Here is a 7,698-nt window from a genome sequence, read left to right as displayed (position 1 = left end):
ATAAAGTAAAATAAAATAATATTACAAATTATGTTAAGGTTTATTTGCATGGAAGTAATAAAGTAAATTGTGTAAATATTGAAATGAAATGTAAGTTCTTCATTAATTATTTTACGTCAGTGGCTTAATTATTAATCACAAGGGAAATTATAACTATTAATTATTTTACAATTATACTTGCTACAAATGAATTCATTTATCATTATCTGTTTTTTATTAAATTTTCGATTGATTTTAGTAGTTCCTGAGATCACCGCAAACTTATAGCTTTTTAACACGGGTCAAGCACCTACATTAGACACATAGGTAACATATAGTAAGCTACTTTTACCATGTGTGCGGAGTACTTCCAAGACGCGAGTGAAACAGCTAGAAACAACTAATAAAGCCCATAATTTTAGTTCGCCCACTTGCTCGTCCGTGTGTCCCCAAAAGCAAAAGGTCTCACAGTTACCTGTTCAGGTATAATTACACTGTATATTAATTAACAGAAACCTCTGAAGTCCATTAAAATAATACAGTCGCTTTTGTACCCTTATCTGTCAGTATTCTGACTTTCATACTGTTTTTGTTTGGTTATTTTCAATACTTAAAGCAGAAATAGTGGAACATCTTTGGCAGTCGTTACGGGTATTCAGAAGCCAGAAAGTCTGACAACCAGTCTAGCTCAAGGGACGTTAGGTTGCCCGGGTAACTGGGTTGAGGAGGTCAGATAGGCAATCGCTCCTTGTAAAACGCTGGTACTCAGCTGCATCCGGTTAGACTGGAAGCCGATCCCAACATGATTGAGAAAAGGCTCGGCAGGTAATGATGCTATGATACTCGAACGGGAAATTAATTTTCAAAATGTACATTTTTGATATTTTACTTTGCCATACTTTACAGTCACTAAACGAACGAGCATGAATAAACCACTTTTTACTCCAAATAACTGTTTCTAGTTTTCTTCCAAAATTCTTCAACACATGTTGCCACAATAAAAAATCTTAAACAAAATATGGTATGTCTTGTAAATCCTACGCGTTTGATATTCGGCAGCCATTTTCCTAAGCGTCTTCAAAAGGACGATTTGTACGTGATTCGGGTTTGTGAATATCCATGATTTTCGGTAACATCGAGATGGGTTTATCTACCTACATTTGAATATTTATTTCTAGCTAACCGATTTTCACAAAAGGAAGAGGCTTTCAACTTTGTAGCAAAAGGAAGGTACCTATATGTATTTGCAAGTTTGATCATTAAAAAAAAAATCTTACAGCAGACAAGATTTTCAACTCTAAAAACTGCTATATTATTTTTAAAATTAATTCCAGACCAAAAAAAATTAAAAAAAAGCAAAAAGCCAACGTCACGCGGTGTTCCCAGGCGGTCACCCATCCAAGTACTGACCGCGCCCGATGTTGCTTAACTTCGGTGTATTCAACGTGGTATGGACGTTGGCGATTGCTAAGTTAAAATTATCATTTAATCAACACAAAAATGACACAAGAAACAACAAACAAATGAATCTAGGGACAAAACAAAGAATTACAGACCTTTAGATACATATTTTTTTTTTTAATATATTTTTTTTATAAACACGAAAAATTGTCCTTTTACATTACCATATTCCCAAAATTGTCAACAAATAAACCAAAAATACAACGAAATCCGTAAACGTTTCAAATGCCCGGATAAAATGATAGAAACACCCGGATATACTCGTTCACGCACCGGCGATACATAATACACGGATATACCTGTTCAGGCCGGATTTCCAATTACTTAAACCCAAAACCGGTTCAAATACGTTTGTACCGGAATATAATATTCGATATTACCCACAATCCGGATGTGTTTAACCGGGCGGTGTAGTGAACGGATACCTTTATGTGATTTTAGTATAATAGGTAATATTTTTATTCCTTTTTGCCATTTGGTTTTCTTTGAAATTTTGTATGCAAAGATTAAATGTAAAGAAAGCTTGAAGAGTATTTCTGAGTAATATATGAATTTATGAGGTTTATATACCATTTGTCGGATCTGTCTGAATTAATGTTTCTCGGTGGTTTGAAGATTTCTTGTATGTACTTAGTATGTAGGTAATAGTTTCTTAATAAACAACTGTGTTGGCAAATAAGTACCTAAGTACGTAGGTACCCCTTGGTAAGACAAGACTGGTTGTCAGACTTTCTGGCTTCTGACAGCAACAGCCTTAACAAAATCATACATGATACATTAAAATACTTTAAAAAAATGTTACGTCCAGTAAAAATGTTTCTGCTGTTCCATTTAAAGAAAAAAACTCTGAAAGAACGATTTAAAAGTGTTCTTAGGGGTGCATTTAAATAGCCTTCTCAAGTGGCGATACTTAAATGTAGCCGATTCAGTCTCACTACTTACTGAGTGGCAAATATTTCTGCGATCGATAGGAAAGAAATGCTTTTTGCAAAATAGTTTTGCTTTTGTAGTCTTGGCAGCTGTGGGCAATGGAAAGTTTTTCTTATGCTTCTTCTTTGCTTCTATTATTTTTCGGGGCTGAAGTGTCTGTCGACAATAGGAGTGTAGCTTTATGTTGGGCCAGTGTTAAATGAAGTTATAAAATATTTTAAGAGGGATCCATTTACCTAATCTTCTCAATCTTCCCGATCATCATAGATAAAAACATAGCATATCAAAATGCTTTACTTATTTTACCGCTGCGTTGGTAAGCAACCAAGTCTAAAACGTGAGCGTTCCTATCGCACACAAAGCGCCAGTGGCCTGCAATTGAGAAGCTTTTTCGAATCAGAACGGAACGCAAATATTGTCAAAACAGTTCCAAGAATCGATTTCAGTGGCAGTCAAATGCAATTGTTCGAATGGAAGAGGAAGTATCGGCTATTTTTTTTATAAATAAAGATATATACGTTTTGATCTCAGCTTTATTACTTTCGTGTTATTACTATTGACGGCTGAGTACCTTTATTGGAAGACTGACAGTTTAGACCGGATTGATAAGGCCTGGTTTCAGCCAAAACACGGCCACTGCTGGACAAAGGCCTCCCCAAGGTTCTCCATTTTGCTCGATCTTCAGTAACCTGCATCCACTGCTGGTATGGGCTACATTGCTTGCAGAACAGATAGCCGAGGGGAAGTTAAATTCTCTAAAGGTGGCCATGATACGGAAGATGCAGCGTGGGCTGGCCCCCCACTAGATGGTCTGACGATCTGGCCATGATCGACGGGAGGCAGTAAAGCATGGTTTATATCAACAAAATTGTCGATAATTATATAAGCAGTAACGTCAGTTTTAAAGCATAGTGATGTAATGTGTAACCACGATATCTCATTAGTTTTCATGCAGTAGGTACCTAATTAGTCTTTCCAATGAAAATCAATAAATAGTTGTCAGTTTCAGAGAATGTTTTAAACTACACTAATGAGTTTGAATTTTCCACTCTAGCTATTCTCCGTGGTTTCACCCACGTCAATAGAGAACTTTCCGTAAACGGGTAAAAGTGGCAGAGTACATGATTTTTTAAGCTCTTGATAAACAATCACGAGCACTTTTAGCACTTTTGGTACAAAAACCCGAAGCCTGACACCAGTTTTACCAAGGGGTATTGGGATGCCCGGGTAACCGGGTTGAGGAGGTCAGATAGGGCAGTCGCTCCTTGTAAAGCGCTGGCACTCAGCTACATCCGGTTGGACTGGAAGCCGACCTCAACATAGTTAGGAAAAGGGCTCGGAGGATGATGGTATGAAAATCCTACAAATAGAGTTAAGGATGACGAAGGATTTAACACCTAAAATACTTTTTTTCATTTGTATCCAACAAAAAAGTCACAAAGTTTTGCGATGTGTTCAATACAAAAGCATAGCAAAGCCAGAGCTATTGAAATGTTTATCCTCCTTTTTTGTACGCATTTTGTACTCGAAGTAATTTATTGGGGAAACTGATCCAATCAACGGCTTACCTGATGGATTGGTTTGTTATCGTGAATACTACTCTTTATTTGTGCCTAGTACAAAAAGTAATTTCAGTATTTTTCAACTTGTACATATTGCGTTATCATCTGACCAGCCTTTTCCCAAGTACTTTTGGGTCAGCTTCCAGTCTAACTAGTCTTTCCCCAAATATGTTGGGGTCGGATTCCAGTCTAACTGGATGTAGCTTAGTCATCATCTGCCTAGCTTTTCCGAACTATGCTGGAGTTGGCTTCCAGTTTAACTAGATGGAGCTTAATCATCATCTGCCTGGTCTTTTCTCACTTATGTTGGTATCGGCTTCCAGTCTAGCCAGATTCAGCTCTGTACCGGTATTATACTTCTATTGCGTTATGTTCACAGATTCTTTATCTCACAAAGCATACCTGCTCCTGTGTGTAAATAGTGCATATTGTCTTTGTATGCGTAAGCCTGGGAGCGCTCAGTAGTGATCGTGTCTCCGAGTCATACAAAGACAATGTGCATATACATTTAAGTCTCACATACATATAAGGCTCACCCATTTTCGTGAGCATTTTTCCTACTTATTTCTTTCCTCAATCAATGAAGCCGTTTTCCTGTTGTTTTTTTCTGAGAAATTCTTACACACGTCGTTTGCCATTCAAAAAGTGGTATGTGCAGACAATAAACTTCACAGATAATGTCTTCAAAAGACCAAAAATATGCTATGACAAAAGAGGAATAATTTTGTAACGACACCATTCAAGAACACAGCAATAAGTAGGTAGGTACTAAAAAGTAGGTGCCTAAACTATTTTCGTACATAAAAACTCTTACACTATTTCACAAGATCTTTTGAGACCCTACATCCTTTACAAAAACCCATCAACTAGAGTATTGTACAGAGAAAAACTAAAAGAGAAACTTATGATACACACGTTAAACTTACAAAAAATATCCGTACATTTTTCGCGAAGTGAAATGAAATTCATCATTATTCCGACCCTCGGGCCTGGAAAGAAGGCGAAAATATATAAAAAAAACGCGAGCATAGTCATGTTTTGTATTGTCAGTGTAAATCAAAATAACGAGGCCTAGCAAACAAACATATGTAGGGTGGTTGAACACTAGAGAGCCCGGATAAAAATGCGGTTTATCCGGATTGTGAAAAAGTTCGTTAGTCGTAAGGATTGTTGGGGGAATAAAATAAATTGCTGCGCTGTAAGCCGATGAAATGCTGATCTCGTTTTTATATTAATATTTTTAATAAAAATATTTTACAAAATTTTTCATTTATTAAATAAATGAAAACTATGGTTATACGAAGTAATCGTAGCTTTACTTTTATGTTTAAAGAGCATTATTTAAATGTCCATTTGAATTAAATATTTCCTGAGTAAAATAGTTTCTTAGATTTTTTTTGGAAAATACATACCTAGTTATATTGTCAAAACGTGTGTGTGTAAAATAGATTATTACAGCACGTTACATAATCCTTGTTACAGTGTTAATCCAATAATTACTTAAATCCAATTTATATATAAAAAAGTAATTATCTAATTGCCCCAAATTTTTCGACACATTTTTTTCATTTAAACACCTGAAACCTTGGCTGGTTCAAATCCTGTAAAATATACGAGCCTCATTATTTTTTATCGCGCACCGGTCTAGTGAGTAAGCGGTATAAAGGTAAGTTTTACCCGGATTTCGGTCTAGCGCAAGGTTAAAGATCAAGTGGATGGTTGCCCTTAGATTTTAGTTTTTATTTATAGTGATGGAGCTGGATTACTTTTTATCTATTTCGCTAGAGTGGAGATTAACTTTTATTTTTGGATCGACTTTACTACGTAGTGCTAAAGTTAGAGACAGCGTGGGTAGGTATGATATAATAATAGATATAAAGAAAAGAAATCCTTTGTTTCAACTATACCAATTTAGTTAAAAAAAATAAAAACTATTTATGAAACAGATTTAAAACTTTAAATGGTTTTAATAAAATGTTCTGCTAAAAACAGAAAAAAACTTAAAATGTTTTAGAGCAGGCATTAAAATGAGGATTCAAACATTCACAAAAATATCTTCGAAAAGTTTTTAATTGATATGCAAACTTATTTCTTTTATTTTTGCAAAGGTAATAGCATCTTGTCTGAACTTGGCTAACCTTGAGATTTGGGCTTCATCAGTAGTATTTTAGATCTTTGATCTTTTAGGTATCTGCCTTGCGTTGGCTAAGCAGTTGGACCTGTCTACCAATACTTACATTAGGATTATAAGGTTTAAAAGTAAAGAAATGCTATCTAGTATCTATCATCTTAAAAATCATAAAGATACTTTTTTGTTATCATTTGGAATTATATATTTACAACATCAACTAGATCATCTAAACAACTCCTAGATATTCCTACTAGACACTATCTCGTAATTTAACACAACTTTGCAATCTTTATACCCTCCACTATCATCCTATCTTTCCCAGAGTAAAAGTAAAACTCATTCACACTTGAATGATATGACTACAACCTTTACCGTAGCGAGAGCGTTTATCGTACATCGCTATTAGGCGTCGAGGTGTGGCCTCGAGGTAAGCGTAAAGCCGCAAATTGGAAGTTACGGTTAGTTGTAGGTTTGTTTTAATTGAGGCTTTGAGGAAAAAGCTCATTGTATGAAGGATGAAATATGTTAGTAGGTTTATTTTAAGGCTGTTTAACGTTTTTATATTTCATAAAGCTTTCAGAAAAATATTGTCTTGTAATTGAACGAGGTTTTTTTTATATCAACCTATGTTCTACTCTTTTTAATACTTTCCGTTCCGTTACAGTCTTTTTGTCGTCCCACTGCTGGGCACAGGCCTCCTCTTACACAGAGAAGGACTGAGCGTTAATCACCACGCTTGCTCAATGCGGGTTGGTGATTTCAGACTTAATAGTCCAGGTTTAATACTTTTACATCTGATTCATAATCAAACAATGAAAATCTGGATTTGAGTAGATATGTCTATTTAACACCAAATTAAAACAAAAATACCTAACAAAATAAAAGACAATTTTAAGTAAGAATCCAACACAAAGCTGTAGCTATACTGTCCATCACAATAAACTATTAATAAAGAAGAAACAACTTCCCAGAAATGATACAATTTAATTCAAGAAACAACAAGATTGGCCATAAAAATCTTGGTAACTCGCCAATTTGGGGGCCACAACAGTTCGCATTCTCTTGCCACCCGCGGAACGCTATAATGTAAACACTATTAAGACTTATTTAGGCCACAAATAAGATGAAAGACGCAGTGGAAGTTTACGACTGGTACTCGCATCTATTATGTGTTAATTTGTTGGGGTTTTATCGCTACATTCTGCGGGATACGGTTAAATGGCTACTACATGGATCGATTTGTTTTTGTAAGTACTGTTTGGGGTTGGAGTTGTGGGTATTTTTTGATTATGATATTTTGTTGGGGGTTTTCTTTACACCTCATAACTATATCTAAGTTCCCTTGCCTACAATTATTTGACTTGTTTGTTAAGGACCACCTCCTTAACTTGTTATAGTACCTACATCTACAATCTACAAATAGAGATATCACTAATAACGGCAATAACACCAGTGACTAATACTGACTGAACTAAATAGTTATGTAAATAATCACTGAAAGCTATTATATTAAGGTGAGCTTAGTTTAAAAGCACCGCGCGATAAAATTCATCGTTCACATCTCTTAATTTACCGAGTTAGTTGTGAGTAGAACGAAACGTAGAAATCTTTACAATCTGTGGACCTGTCAAAAAG

At 35.4% G+C, this 7,698-nt stretch overlaps 1 pseudogene; it reads right to left on the bottom strand.

Moving 5' to 3' along the window:
* Nucleotides 1–1,340: 1,340 nt before the first annotated feature.
* On the bottom strand, nt 1,341–1,441 carry LOC126056654 (5S ribosomal RNA; annotated as a pseudogene).
* Nucleotides 1,442–7,698: the final 6,257 nt, after the last annotated feature.

The sequence above is a fragment of the Helicoverpa armigera genome, chromosome 24, assembly GCF_030705265.1.
Source record: "Helicoverpa armigera isolate CAAS_96S chromosome 24, ASM3070526v1, whole genome shotgun sequence".
Taxonomy (NCBI): Eukaryota; Metazoa; Arthropoda; class Insecta; order Lepidoptera; family Noctuidae; genus Helicoverpa; species Helicoverpa armigera.
Note: the sequence above shows the minus strand (reverse complement) of the source record. Positions and strands in the feature narration are given on the sequence as shown.